The 15015-nt window shown below is 40.3% G+C and overlaps 1 protein-coding gene and 1 long non-coding RNA gene across 5 annotated transcripts in view; one reads left to right on the forward strand and one right to left on the reverse strand.

Annotated features, from left to right (window-relative positions):
- The window catches only part of TENM4 (teneurin transmembrane protein 4), a 3204727-nt gene that overhangs the window by 1208866 nt on the left and 1980846 nt on the right, over nucleotides 1–15015 (forward strand). For all 4 annotated transcript variants that reach the window (XM_078340117.1, XM_078340116.1, XM_078340121.1 and 1 more), the window contains one exon: nucleotides 4504–4557. The gene's annotated coding sequence lies outside the window, so the exon portion shown is untranslated. The remainder of the gene's footprint in view (nucleotides 1–4503; nucleotides 4558–15015) is intronic.
- The window catches only part of LOC144578097 (uncharacterized), a 30202-nt gene that overhangs the window by 9983 nt on the left and 5204 nt on the right, over nucleotides 1–15015 (reverse strand). The window lies entirely within an intron of this gene.

The following is a 15015-nucleotide window of genomic DNA, read 5'->3' on the forward strand; positions in this document are numbered from 1 at the left end:
TGGCATTGCTTCAGTCTCTTCATGTACAATATGCTTATAACGTGAGAATCTTTTCCTAAATATTGCACTTAAACAATAGCAGTATGAATCTGAAAATTTAAAGCCCAAAGTGTATTCTCCACACACATCGATATTATTTCAGGCCACACTGCTTTGGGGTACATTTTAGCTCTCCTTGGCAAAGTTTCTAGATGTTACAGCCAGCATTATAGAGCAATTTCCTTGTAAGAGTTTTATGTTGCAAAGTGTGTCAGAAGTTAATCAAAGGGTAACAATGCAAAAGTCTGTGCATATGGCTTCCTGGAGACTGGGGCCAGCCCACGCTGTCAGTCACTGTCAAAACTGTATCACACAGGGGCGTATAGTACCTTTTTCTCTCCTGTGAGAAAATGTTTCTGACCACAAAGGTCACTGCCTTTATGGAATAAATCTATTAGCCTATTGTTGTGGTATGAATCCCAAGGAGAAGGCATCTCATCAGCTGTCTGGCTCAGATGCATGGTCTCTGCAGCTTCTTGCAGTACAGGGTCAAGCCCTGCAGCTTGCCTCTGACTGTCAGCATCAGCGTAGGCCCTTCGTACCATAACCTCTGCATCCTGGTGAATAATCACTTATGCCTGGCCTTGAAAATGACTATCCCATTACTTGTTCCATGTAATCATGGGAGAAGAGTGCTTTTGGAATCATTACACAGGCTACACCTTCCAACCAGCCTGGGCGTCCTCAGAGCTTAGATGGGGAAATGTAATCTGTAAGAATGTTCCATCACGCCAGTGCTATAAGAGGAGGGTTATTTCGAAGCTGCTTACAGAAGAAAGGCTTAGAGACTCTTACGTATTTCTGAAATGGATACCACCTTCTAATCACCTATTTTTTGTTGTTGTTCTTGACACCCTTTTGAAGTTGAACAAAAACCAGTGTATAGATGAGGCCTGACAGCTGTTTCCCAGATGCACAGAAATAACCGTTGCAGCTGTCTAAAACTAGGCCATTTGCATTTGCATCAGTTTGGATTAAATCTTTCATTAATTTGGGTCATCATTTATGTACAAAGCTCATAGAACACAGAATATGCATGTCCAATGTAGCCTTTTAAAAAAATCTTCAAGCACAAGCATAGAAATTCCAGGGATTCTATTCACTGGGTAAAATGCAGACTTGCTGAAGGTGATTTTTATTGCACAGACATTAACTAAAAATCTGCTACATTCACAACACAGTTTTCCTGTATGCTAAAAATCTACTCTTTTTTCCAACTTTATTGTAATCTTCTCCATGAAGCTGTCTTCAGTTCCTGAAGTTGGAATTAATTGATATCATCCCTCAGGGGATTTGTAACCAGACTCATGGAGGCTGGAGTTTGAAGCTCTGTTTTCCTAGTAATGCTCACTGAAGTAAATGCTGAACACATGCTAATAGTATCTGAATGCCAATAAGAAGCAAGGAAGCTAGAAAACCATGCAGGCAGGCACATTTGTACTAACTCAAAATAGATAGTTTTGATAAAAATATTTATATAATAGTGTATAATTCAGAAGCACTTTCACTTTTTCTTTTTATGGTGTTGGGAGATGGAGTCCTGCTTAGTCACCCAGGCTGGAGTGCAGTGGCATGATCTCGGCTCACTGCAACCACCATCTCCCGGATTCAAGCAATTCTCCCATCTCAACCTCCTGAGTAGCTGATATTACAGGCATCCACCATCATGCCTAGATAATTTTGGTATTTTAGTAGAGGTGAAGTTTCCCCATGATGGCCAGGCTGGCCTTGAACTCCTGACCTTAGGTGATCCTCCTGCCTTGGCCTCCCAAAGTACTAAGATTACAGGTGTGAGCTACTGCTCCCAGCCTCCTCTTAAAAGTAAGTTCCAGTTTTACATCATTCCTTTGCTCATGCATATGAAATAGGCAATTAGAAGCAGCTAGGACAAAAATGGAATGCTTTGCTGCTTGGGCATTTTTTTCCACCAGATACCCCAAATCTGTAGTCCCCAGGCTTTTGGCACCAGGTACTGGTTTTGTGAATAACAATTTTTCCATGTACTGGGGGTAGGTGATTCAAGCACATTATGTTTATTGTGTACTTTATTTCCATTGTTATTACAAGATACAATGAAATAATTATACAACTTACCATAACGTAGAATCAGTGGGATCCCTGAACTTATTTTCTTGCAGCTAGATAGTCCCATCCATGGGCAATGGGAGACAGTGACAGATCATCAGGCATTAGATTCTCATAAGGAACACACAACCTAGATCCCTCATAGGCACAGCTCACAATAGGGTTCATGCTCCTGTCAGAATTGAATGCCACTGCTGATCTGACAGGAGGCCCAGCTCAGGCAGTAATGTGAAGAATGGGAAGTGGCTGTAAATACAGGTAAAGCTTCACTTGCTTGCCTGCTGCTTACCTCCTACTGTGTAGCCTGTTTCTTAACAGGCCACAGACTGATACTTATCTGTGGCTCATTGTTCGGGGACTCATGCTCTACATTATTACTCTCAGGTTCCAAGTTTCACAGATCCGTAGAGCCCGGGCATAATCGAATGAAGCTCTTTGCCAAATGTGACCTTTGCTCTAGTTCCCAATAAGTTTCTCATCTCCATCTGAGACCTCCTTAGCCTGGCCTTCACTGACTATTAACATTATGATTACAACCATTCAACAAATCTCTAGAAGTTCCAAAATTTCCCTCATCTTCCTGTCACCTTCTGAGTCCTCTATGCTCTTCCAGCCTCTGCCCATTACCCTATTCCAAAGCTGCTTCCACATTTGTAGGTATCTTTACAGCAATATCCAACTCCTGGTACCAATTTCTGTATTAGTTTATTCTCCCACTGCTATAAAGTAATATGGAAGATTGGGTAATTTATAAAGAAAGGAGGTTTAATTGGCTCACAGTTCTGTAGGCTGTGTAGGAATCATGGCAGCATCAGCTTCAGGGAGGCCTCAGGGAACTTATAATAGTGACAGAGGCAAAGGAGGAGACATCACTTCACATTGTCAGAGTGGGTGGAAGAGGGAGAGCGGGGAGGTGCCACACACTTTAAAACAACCAGATTTCATGAGCACTTACTATCACAATAAAGGGGTGGATAGTGTTAAACCATAAGAAACCAGCCACATGATCTAAATGCCTCCTGCCAAGCCCCACCTCCAGCACTGGGGATTATATTACAGCATGAGATTTAGGTAGGAACACAGAACTTCAAACCATATCAGATGAATAATAAAATGATATCATTAAGGCTGCTTTTTGATTACATGTATATGTGAATTGGGACCTGGAAAAGAAATTAGATGATTAATTTAATAAATTCAGGACTCACCATCAAACATACCGATTAGTGATCAAAATTTTTTGTTAGGATTATTACATTAGGGTATTGAGGAAAAGCCAACTTAGATGGATCACAACTGAAATAATGTCCTTTGCAAATCCAAGAATCCCCTTTCTCTTTCTAGTGGAAGTTTCTTTGCCAATTTTTCTTTTCATATGATCCTAATGAAGATTGATTTCTAATAGTACTGTCTCATATGTCTTAGAACTAGCAAAGCATAAAATGTCTTCTTTGAACTGTTAAATAAAATATGGAAAAGCATTGATACTGAAGACAGAAATGTAATGTTAGGTGTGTATGTGTTTGAATAAAAATGTTTGCCCTGACAATTAAAACACATATAAAAGAAGATTTTTTACTTTGACCTTTATCAATGTGAATTTCTACCTTAATGTCTGACATTCTTGGGATATTAAAATGAAATGGTCATATTAAAGCATAGTAGTTAAAATAATTTGAAGGTATAGAGTTCTAGCATCTAGAGGAATCACATCTTAGAGGGTTTTGGTGGAAATTAGTTATACTCTTAATTATTTTATAAATAATAAAAAGCTCTTAAATCATAGTTAATTTTGCATAAAGAAAAACCTTCTCCATTATAATTTTTGAAATATGTAAGTTTTAAAACATCAGAATGTTTTCAGTATTCCTTCATGCTTATGCGCAAGTATATGATTACAGATTTAGGATTAGACTCATTGCTTTCATGCCAGCATGAATTTCAGTTGCTTATTAACATGTGGGTTATCACTTTGGAGAAGTCAGATCATAGAAGATCACACACATGTTACACTTGCTATCTCACAGGCATTCTGTAATTAGACTGGATTCATTTGCAAGACTAAAGAGCTAAAGAGCTAAGGTACTGCTGTGGCTCTTTTATTAAGAAAATTGAAGTTAGAGATTAAATGACTCTTGCTTCATTTTGCCAGGTAATTTCTGAAGGCTAGATTGAGTGTGGGTCTGAATTCCATAGGGGTCGTTTGAGTCACTTTATCAGAACATGAGTTTTTCTTATTGCCTTTTTGTTATTTTTCTGAAATACAAAGAGGGATTCTATTATTTGAATGGAAAAAAAAAACCATACTGCATGCTTTATATTACATATCTTTCTATGTTATGTCCTATTTATCATGCTCCTATATTTCCCCTTTCCTAGATGAGTTAACGTTTTCACTGGACCGATTGGACTGAAATGGCAAGACTGAATGAGGTAAGTCATTTGGGAGGCTGCTGTGAAAACACACTTATTCAGCGATCCTGTGGTGAACATATATCTAACCAACCTGGCTTCCTCGTATGGTCAGGTTGCACCTCTTTTGGTTGGATTCTTGCAAAGATCTGAGTTTAATATAGCAAACATGCAGGTGGGTAAAGCAATTCTTATTTGATCCTTTGGCCTCAAATTAGTGAAGTGTGGCTTGCCTCTATGTACAGAAAGTATATGGACAATTCTTTTGCATTGGTTGGGATGCTGTTGAGTAAAGGTGAGGTTGTGAGAAAAGATAGCTAGACTGGAATTACCACTCAGGAATTTGTCTGCTGGCTTGAGAGGAAACTTCAGGGGCTGTGATATAGTAAGACTCTACTCATTTTGGGGGACAGGTGTTGCGTAATTCTTTTCAGCAAGCTGAATAGAAACAGTTTAGATACAACACACGCTTTGAAACTGATTCGGCATCAGGGCAAGTGAGAATGGATTGGTCAGGGCCCGAATAAGGTGTGGCTCTAGTGAGTGTTGACTTCTCTGGTACAATCTGAATTCCCAGAAGACCTTTTAGGTAGTGGCTTCTCAGTCTTATTGTTTCTGGTTTTTAAATTGCTTTCCTAGAGTAAACTAAATGACTTTTCTTTGAAGCAAGAAAATGTGTAAGTAAAGTCTTAAAATTATGTATGCCTGTTAATCTACTTATTCAATGTAGAGATACTTATTTAAGGAAATAATTGAAAACAAATTCTAAAATTTATATGCAATAGTTTTCCTGTGGAACTATACAAAATAGTAAAACCTTGGGAAGAAAGCCCACTACCTAATAATTTGGAGTTTGTTAAATAAATAATGGCATATTTATTGGTCCATATAGTGGAATATTGTATATCTGATAAAAGTTACAGTTGTGAAAAAAATGTTTAATGGCAATAGAAAATATAGAGTCAAGATAATCAAGTAAGAACGTAGCATTCAGAATTCTCTATATTGGGGCATGTTGTCAATTTATACCCAGACATTAGATGGGGAGAAAATACAATTTGTTCTCAGAGTTGTATTCTGTAAGATACTTTTTCTTAGACAGTAATGCCAATCCCATAGGAATGTTGTTTACATTTTATAAGTTGATGTGTTAAAATTAATAAACCCCTGTTATGCCCAATAAATATTCATTCTGCTCATTTCTTATCCTTCTGTCTTTACTGAACATGATTTTCTCAAGTAAACATTACCTCCCATTTAATCCTCCAAAGGCAAGCCCATCTCATACTGGATTCACATCTGCTTGCCCATGCTTTGTGCTACTTAGAAAACCTTTTCAATATTTTTCAACTTTCATGCCGACACTTCTTCTTTAGGGGTCTATCATTTCTTTTTTTTTTTTTTTTAATTTTTTATTGGATTATAGGTTTTGGGGTACATGAGCAGAGCATGCAAGACAGTTGCGTAGGTACACACATGGCAGTGTGCTTTGCTTTTCTTCTCCCATTCACCCACATTTGGCATTTCTCCCCAGGCTATCCCTCCCCACCTCCCCCTCCCACTGGCCCTCCCCTTTTCCCCCCAATAGACCCCAGTGTTTAGTACTCCCCTTTCTGTGTCCATGTGTTCTCATTTTTCATCACCCACCTATGAGTGAGAATATGCGGTGTTTCATTTTCTGTTCTTGTGTCAGTTTGCTGAGGATGATGTTTTCCAGATTCATCCATGTCCCTACAAACGACACGAACTCATCATTTCTGATTGCTGCATAATATTCCATGGTGTATATGTGCCACATTTTTCCAATCCAGTCTATTATCAATGGGCATTTGGGTTGATTCCAGGTCTTTGCTATTGTAAACAGTGCTGCAATGAACATTCGTGTACATGTGTCCTTATAGTAGAACGATTTATAGTCTTTTGGATATATACCCAGTAATGGGATTGCTGGGTCAAATGGAATTTCTATTTCTAAGGCCTTGAGGAATCGCCACACTGTCTTCCACAATGGTTGAACTAATTTACACTCCCACCAACAGTGTAAAAGTGTTCCTTTTTCTCCACATCCTCTCCAGCATCTGTTGTCTCCAGATTTTTTAATGATCGCCATTCTAACTGGCGTGAGATGGTATCTCAATGTGGTTTTGATTTGCATCTCTCTGATGACCAGTGACGATGAGCATTTTTTCATATGATTGTTGGCCTCATATATGTCTTCTTTCGTAAAGTATCTGTTCATATCCTTTGCCCACTTTTGAATGGGCTTGTTTGTTTTTTTCCTGTAAATCTGCTTGAGTTGTTTGTAAATTCTGGAAATCAGCCCTTTGTCAGATGGGTAGACTGCGAAAATTTTTTCCCATTCTGTTGGTTGCCGATCCACTCTAGTGACTGTTTCTTTTGCCGTGCAGAAGCTGTGGAGTTTCATTAGGTCCCATTTGTCTATTTTGGCTTTTGTTGCCAATGCTCTTGGTGTTTTGTTCATGAAGTCCTTGCCTACTCCTATGTCCTGGATAGTTTTGCCTAGATTTTCTTCTAAGGTTTTTATGGTGCCAGGTCTTATGTTTAAGTCTTTAATCCATCTGGAGTTAATTTTAGTGTAAGGTGTCAGGAAGGGGTCCAGTTTCTGCTTTCTGCACATGGCTAGCCAGTTTTCCCAACACCATTTGTTAAACATGGAATCCTTGCCCCATTCCTTGTTTTTGTCAGGTTTATCAAAGATTGTATAGTTGTATGTATGTTGTGTTGCCTCCAGTGCCTCTGTTTTGTTCCATTGGTCTATATCTCTGTTTTGGTACCAGTACCATGCTGTTTTGATTACTGTAGCCTTGTAGTATAGTTTGAAATCCGGTAGTGTGATGCCCCCCGCTGTGTTCTTTTTGCTTAGAATTGACTTGGCTATGCGGGCTCTCTTTTGGTTCCATATGAAGTTCATGGTGGTTTTTTCCAGTTCTGTGAAGAAAGTCAATGGTAGCTTGATGGGGATAGCGTTGATTCTATAAATTACTTTGGGCAGTATAGCCATTTTCACGATATTAATTCTTCCTAACCATGAACATGGAATGTTTCTCCATCTGTTTGTGTCCTCTCTGATTTCGTTGAGCAGTGGTTTGTAGTTCTCCTTGAAGAGGTCCCTTACGTTCCTTGTGAGTTGTATTCCAAGGTATTTTATTCTTTTTGTAGCAATTGCGAATGGCAGTTCGCTCTTGATTTGGCTTTCTTTAAGTCTGTTATTGGTGTAGACGAATGCTTGTGATTTTTGCACATTGATTTTATATCCTGAGACTTTGCTGAAGTTGTTTATCAGTTTCAGGAGTTTTTGGGCTGAGGCGATGGGGTCTTCTAGGTATACTATCATGTCGTCTGCAAATAGAGACAATTTGGCTTCCACCTTTCCTATTTGAATACCCTTTATTTCTTTTTCTTGCCTGATTGCTCTGGCTAGAACTTCCAGTACTATATTGAATAGGAGTGGTGAGAGAGGGCATCCTTGTCTAGTACCAGATTTCAAAGGGAATGCTTCCAGTTTTTGCCCATTCAGTATGATATTGGCTGTTGGTTTGTCATAAATAGCTTTTATTACTTTGAGATACGTTCCATCGATACCGAGTTTATTGAGGGTTTTTAGCATAAAGGGCTGTTGAATTTTGTCAAATGCCTTCTCTGCGTCAATTGAGATAATCATGTGGTTTTTGTTTTTGGTTCTGTTTATGTGGTGAATTACGTTGATAGACTTGCGTATGTTGAACCAGCCTTGCATCCCTGGGATGAATCCTACTTGATCATGATGAATAAGTTTTTTGATTTGCTGTTGCAATCGGCTTGCCAATATTTTATTGAAGATTTTTGCATCTATGTTCATCATGGATATTGGCCTGAAGTTTTCTTTTCTCGTTGGGTCTCTGCCGGGTTTTGGTATCAGGATGATGTTGGTCTCATAAAATGATTTGGGAAGGATTCCCTCTTTTTGGATTGTTTGAAATAGTTTTAGAAGGAATGGTACCAGCTCCTCCTTGTGTGTCTGGTAGAATTCGGCTGTGAACCCATCTGGACCTGGGCTTTTTTTGTGAGGTAGGCTCTTAATTGCTGCCTCAACTTCAGACCTTGTTATTGGTCTATTCATAGTTTCAGCTTCCTCCTGGTTTAGGCTTGGGAGGACACAGGAGTCCAGGAATTTATCCATTTCTTCCAGGTTTACTAGTTTATGTGCATAGAGTTGTTTGTAATATTCTCTGATGATGGTTTGAATTTCTGTGGAATCTGTGGTGATTTCCCCTTTATCATTTTTTATTGCATCTATTTGGCTGTTCTCTCTTTTATTTTTAATCAATCTGGCTAGTGGTCTGTCTATTTTGTTGATCTTTTCAAAAAACCAGCTCTTGGATTTATTGATTTTTTGAAGGGTTTTTCGTGTCTCAATCTCCTTCAGCTCAGCTCTGATCTTAGTAATTTCTTGTCTTCTGCTGGGTTTTGAGTTTTTTTGATCTTGCTCCTCTAGCTCTTTCAATTTTGACGATAGGGTGTCAATTTTGGATCTCTCCATTCTCCTCATATGGGCACTTATTGCTATATACTTTCCTCTAGAGACTGCTTTAAATGTGTCCCAGAGGTTCTGGCACGTTGTGTCTTCATTCTCATTGGTTTCGAAGAACTTCTTTATTTCTGCCTTCATTTCGTTGTTTACCCAGTCAACATTCAAGAGGCAGTTGTTCAGTTTCCATGAAGCTGTGCAGTTCTGGGTCGGTTTCTGAATTCTGAGTTCTAACTTGATTGCACTATGGTCTGAGAGGCTGTTTGTTATGATTTCAGTTGTTTTGCATTTGTTGAGCAGTGCTTTACTTCCAATTATGTGGTCAATTTTAGAGTAGGTGTGATGTGGTGCTGAGAAGAATGTGTATTCTGTGGATTTGGGGTGGAGAGTTCTGTAAATGTCCACCAGGTTTGCTTGCTCCAGGTCTGAGTTCAAGCCCTGGGTATCCTTGTTGATTTTCTGTCTGGTTGATCTGTCTAGTATTGACAGTGGAGTGTTAAAGTCTCCCACTATTATTGTGTGGGAGTCTAAGTCCTTCTGTAAGTCATTAAGAACTTGCCTTATGTATCTGGGTGCTCCTGTGTTGGGTCCATATATGTTTAGGATCGTTAGCTCTTCTTGTTGTATCGATCCTTTTACCATGATGTAATGGCCTTCTTTGTCTCTTTTGATCTTTGTTGCTTTAAAGTCTATTTTATCGAGATGAGAATTGCAACTCCTGCTTTTTTTTGCTTTCCATTAGCTTGGTAAATCTTCCTCCATCCCTTTATTTTGAGCCTTTGTGTATCCTTGCATGTGAGATGGGTTTCCTGGATACAGCACACTGATGGGTTTTGGATTTTTATCCAATTTGCCAGTCTGTGTCTTTTGATTGGTGCATTTAGTCCATTTACATTTAGGGTTAATATTGTTATGTGTGAATTTGATACTGCCATTTTGATTCTAAGTGGCTGTTTTGCCTGTTAGTTGTTGTAGATTCTTCATTATGTTGAAGCTCTTTAGCATTCAGTGTGATTTTGGAATGGCTGGTACTGATTGATCCTTTCTATGTGTAGTGCCTCTTTTAGGAGCTCTTGTAAAGCAGGCCTGGTGGTGACAAAATCTCTGAGTACTTGCTTGTTCGCAAAGGATTTTATTCTTCCTTCACTTCTGAAGCTCAGTTTGGCTGGATATGAAATTCTGGGTTGAAAGTTCTTTTCTTTAAGAATGTTGAATATTGGCCCCCACTCTCTTCTGGCTTGTAGTGTTTCTGCCGAGAGATCTGCTGTGAGTCTGATGGGCTTCCCTTTGTGGGTGACCCGACCTTTCTCTCTGGCTGCCCTTAGTATTCTCTCCTTTATTTCAACCCTGTTGAATCTGACGATTATGTGCCTTGGGGTTGCTCTTCTTGCGGAATATCTTTGTGGTGTTCTCTGTATTTCCTGCAATTGAGTGTTGGCTTGTCTTGCTAGGTGGGGGAAATTTTCCTGGATGATGTCCTGAAGAGTATTTTCCAGCTGGGATTCATTCTCTTCGTCCCCTTCTGGTACACCTATCAAACGTAGGTTAGGTCTTTTCACATAGTCCCACATTTCTTGGAGACTTTGTTCATTCCTTTTTGCGCTTTTTACTCTGATCTTGGTTTCTCGTTTTATTTCATTGAGTTGGTCTTCGACTTCAGATATTCTTTCTTCTGCTTGGTCAATTCGGCTATTGAAACTTGCGTTTGCTTCGCGAAGTTCTCGTATTGTGTTTTTCAGCTCCTTTAATTCATTCATATTCCTCTCTAAGTTATCCATTCTTGTTATCATTTCCTCGAATCTTTTTTCAAATCTTTTTTCAAGGTTCTTAGTTTCTTTGCATTGATTTAATACATGATCTTTTAGCTCACAAAAGTTTCTCATTATCCATCTTCTGAAGTCTAATTCCGTCATTTTGTCACAGTCATTCTCCATCCAGCTTTGTTCCCTTGCTGGTGAGGAGTTTTGGTCCTTTCTAGGAGGCGATGTGTTCTGGTTTCGGGTGTTTTCCTCCTTTTTGCGCTGGTTTCTTCCCATCTTTGTGGATTTGTCCGCTGGTCGTCTGCGTAGTTGCTGACTTTTCGTTTGGGTCTCTGAGTGGACACCCAGAATGTTGATGATGAAGTATTTCTGTTGCTTGGTTTTCCTTCTACCAGTCTAGCCCCTTCGCTGTACGACTGTTGAGGTCCGCTCCAGACCCTGCTTGTCTGGGGTGCACCTCTAGTAGCCGTGGCACAGCGAGGGATGCTACCAGTTTCTTTTTCTGCTCTCTTTGTCCCAGGATGATGCCTGCCTAATGACAATCTTTTGGATATAGAGGGGTCAGGGAGCTGCTTGAGGAGACAGTTTGTACTTTATAGGGGTTTAATTGCTGAGCTGTGCACTCTGTTGTTCATTCAGGGCTGTTAGGCTGCTATGTTTGATTCTGCTGCAACACAGCTCATTAAACAACCCTTTTTTTTTTCTCAAATGCTCTGTGTTGAGGGGTTTGGGCTTTATTTTTGGATGTCCGATCAGGTGTCCTGCCCAGCTCGAAGGCAGACTAGCCACTGTTTGGCTGCCGAGGCTCCGCCCTGCTGTTGTGTGATTCACGCTGCTCCTGCCGGCTCTGCTGTGTTCTCCACCACGCCCTGCGGCGGAGTCTCTTCGTTGTAGCGTGTTGCCTCAGCAACGGCAGGCTGCGTCAGCAGTGGGCGTGTATCTCAGTTGGGGCGGGTTGCCTCGGCAACGGCTGGCTGCCTCAGCAGTGGGCGTGTATAACAGTTGGGGCAGGTTGCCTCCGTAGTGGTGGACGCCCCTCCCCCACAGAGCGTCTCGGACCGTCTGCCCGGGATAGTTTGAAATCGCGGTTTTGTTCGTCCCACTGGGTATCCCAAACGATCTGTCCCTGCAATCCCCTGGGCTGGGCTACTGTGCAAGTCTCGTTCAGTCTCAAGTCCAGCCCTCTCAAGTCTCAGGTTGCCGGTTCAACAAGGCACCCGGACAAGCGCGCCCTGTGGGGATTGCCGAGTAGGGCCGGCCGCCGCCGCCCCGGCTGCCTGGCGTCCCGTGTCTTTTTATACTTGGGAGTTTCCCCGTTATGTGGGCGACAAAGATCAGTCTGGAAATGCAGCACTGACTCACCGTTTGCGAATTCAACGCGGGCTCCAATTCTGGGTTGTTCTCACAGCGCCATCTTGAGTCCCCTCCCCAGGGGTCTATCATTTCTAGTGTATGCCTTGCATTTCTTTTCCTTAATTATGTTATATGACCAAACTAACTCCCCTGCATTCATAGCTGACTTTGGCTTTGGTGAATGTTATTTTCTCTATACCAACTCTTACAGGTTTGAGATGAGTGGAAAGCATGAAGAGTAAGACACAGAAATGTCCAAATTTACGAATAAGGTCCTCTATTAAGCAGAAAACATCCTGCAGTAGACAAGAGGAGCCAAAGAAAGGTGGATTTTTTCTAAGTGGCTCCAATTCAGTCTCTGGGCCTTGGCAGTCTGAGAGTTCCTCATGATGCCCACTCCCACCTCTTCTCTACTGCGTAATCTTTCACATCTCCAATTATTTTGAACTTCATCAACAGAACTAACTGTCCCATCTGCCAGCCTCTACTCTGCTTCATGTCCTTTCTTATTCATGCTGGCTTTGATGGCTTATATACAACATCCATCTGACTTAACCCTTTGTTTCTTTATAATTTACTCAAATGCTATTCCTTAGATTCAAGCTCTACTGTTCTTCAGTAGCATTTTCAGATTCCCTTACTATAATGTTAGGCCTGACTGTAATCCTTCTTCCTCTGAAATTTGTCCTCAGTCTGTTTGTACTAGAAACGTTGGAAGGCAAAGATGAAAACTTACTAGCTTGAAAATCAGGATATCACAGCTCTACCTCGCTCCAGAAGTAGCTGAATAACTTAAACAGTGTTGAACATAAAATAATAATAATAATAATAATAATAATGTTCCAAGGTCCATCCATCTGTGGAGGCTAAATGGTTTTATATAGAGAGTATTATGTTTCTGTTCAGTAGAATTTCATCATCAAACCAAACTCTTTCCTGCCAAAAGGATTTTTATAACCCTTCCCATTACTGAAAAATGTTGACTCCATAGAGTGAACCAAACAACCTGGTGGTGGTTGCCTGTAATCCTAGCTACTCAGGAGGCTGAAGCAGGTGAATTGCTTCAACCTGGGAGGTGGAGGTTGTAGTGAGCCAAGATTGTGCCACTGCTCTCCAGTCTGGGCAACAGAGTGAGACTCCATCTTAAAAAAAAATCACAATGACTTCATAATAGCTTAGGATTAACAATCTACATAATAGAGAAATGTGAGTTTAGGAATAAGGTCTTTCAGTAAGGGGCATACATCCTGAGCTAGACAAGATGATTATGGGAGAAAAAAAGATTTATCCTCACCGTATAACAAAAGATAGAGCAACAAGAGAAAAGTATAACAAATTTATTTAATATAAATTTATATGATGTGGGGATCTTCAGAAATTAAGACAAAATTCCCAGGGAAAACTGCAAAGTTTTATAGGCAGTCATGCAGAAGTATGATTAGAGGACAAAAGTGTATGATCTAATAGCAGTAACGTGAGTGGGGGGATCTTAGGAAGGCCTATTTGTTCAGTTTCTCCTTGGCATCACTGCATGACATTACTTCCCTCTAGATATAAGGCAGGACACGTGTCATATGTTGATCTTCAGGGGAAGAAACCAGGAGAAGTCAGAGAGACCTTGATGTTTCTGCTATTTTCTTAATTTTGGAGTATCTCATTCTGAGCCCAACATGGGCAAAAGAAAAGAGAATTGAAAAGGAATGGAGTGTCACTTCTGGACAGAGCAGATTTACTCTCAGAGCCACAGATGGCTCAGGATTATGGCTAAGTTCTTTAATGAGAAGAAACTCTAATTCAACATCAAAGTCTACTGGACAGGCTTCAAAGTAACCTCATGTTTTACTTACAGGCTGTTTGAGAGAGCCAACGTTCTTCATGTGAAGAGAAGCAAATGAAAACGATATATACAAAATATGCCATGAAAGCTGTAATACTTTCTGCCATTTATTCATCATTGTGAGGCAGTGCATTGAGCACATGGATTCTCTCATTTAATTCTATGAGAACCTCTGCAGTAGGCACCGTTAGTCCCATTTTTTTATATATATATATATGAAAGCCTGAGGCTTAGAGGGCTGAATTAGCTTGCCAAAAGCCCCTGAACTGGTAGCAAATTGCTTTTGGATTTGAATGCAGTGCCATTTAACTCTATATATGAGCTTTTAACCAGAAGTTTCTATTATCTTACACATGAACTGAATGTGAACCATGGAGATAGGATTTACTTGGGACAGTTAGGAAGGGTGAGGAAGCATTAAAAGGCCTCACAGAGGTTGAAAGTCTAAAGGCTCTTAAGAAGTTGCAGGGAGCAGTAACATGAACTGTCCCCTCAATTCCTGCTCCCTCATAATCTCTATCTTCCTACCCCCATTATTTGTTCCAAGGAGCCCATACAAATCTCTACCACCTTCTCATTGAGTAGCATGTTTATATATTTTGTTATATAGTAAATATTTCTCCCCTGAAGCCTCATAACAACTCCTCCCCGTAAGAAAAACAGCTATGCCTTGTTTGCTGCTCGAAATGTGATCGTGTTTGTTGGGATGGAAACCAATCACATACAAAAATACCTTTTCAGGGAAGAAAGATGTCGGCTCTGCCTTGCATTCAAATACCCAGTCTTCTCTGACTCACATTGAACAACCTTGAACAAATCGCTTTCTCTCTAGTTTCTTTTTTTCTGCTTGTGCTATACAGTAGCAGGGAGAGAGGCTAGCCACACCAAGCATGGTGTGATCACTCAAATACTAAAGCTTTTTATGCTCTTTGCTTCTGTTCATTCTTTCTCTCCTTTTGATCTAACAAAACTTCTTAAATTATAAATTAGGCAGTTGGAAG

Source organism: Callithrix jacchus, chromosome 10 (assembly GCF_049354715.1).
Source record: "Callithrix jacchus isolate 240 chromosome 10, calJac240_pri, whole genome shotgun sequence".
NCBI classification, from domain to species: domain Eukaryota; kingdom Metazoa; phylum Chordata; class Mammalia; order Primates; family Cebidae; genus Callithrix; species Callithrix jacchus.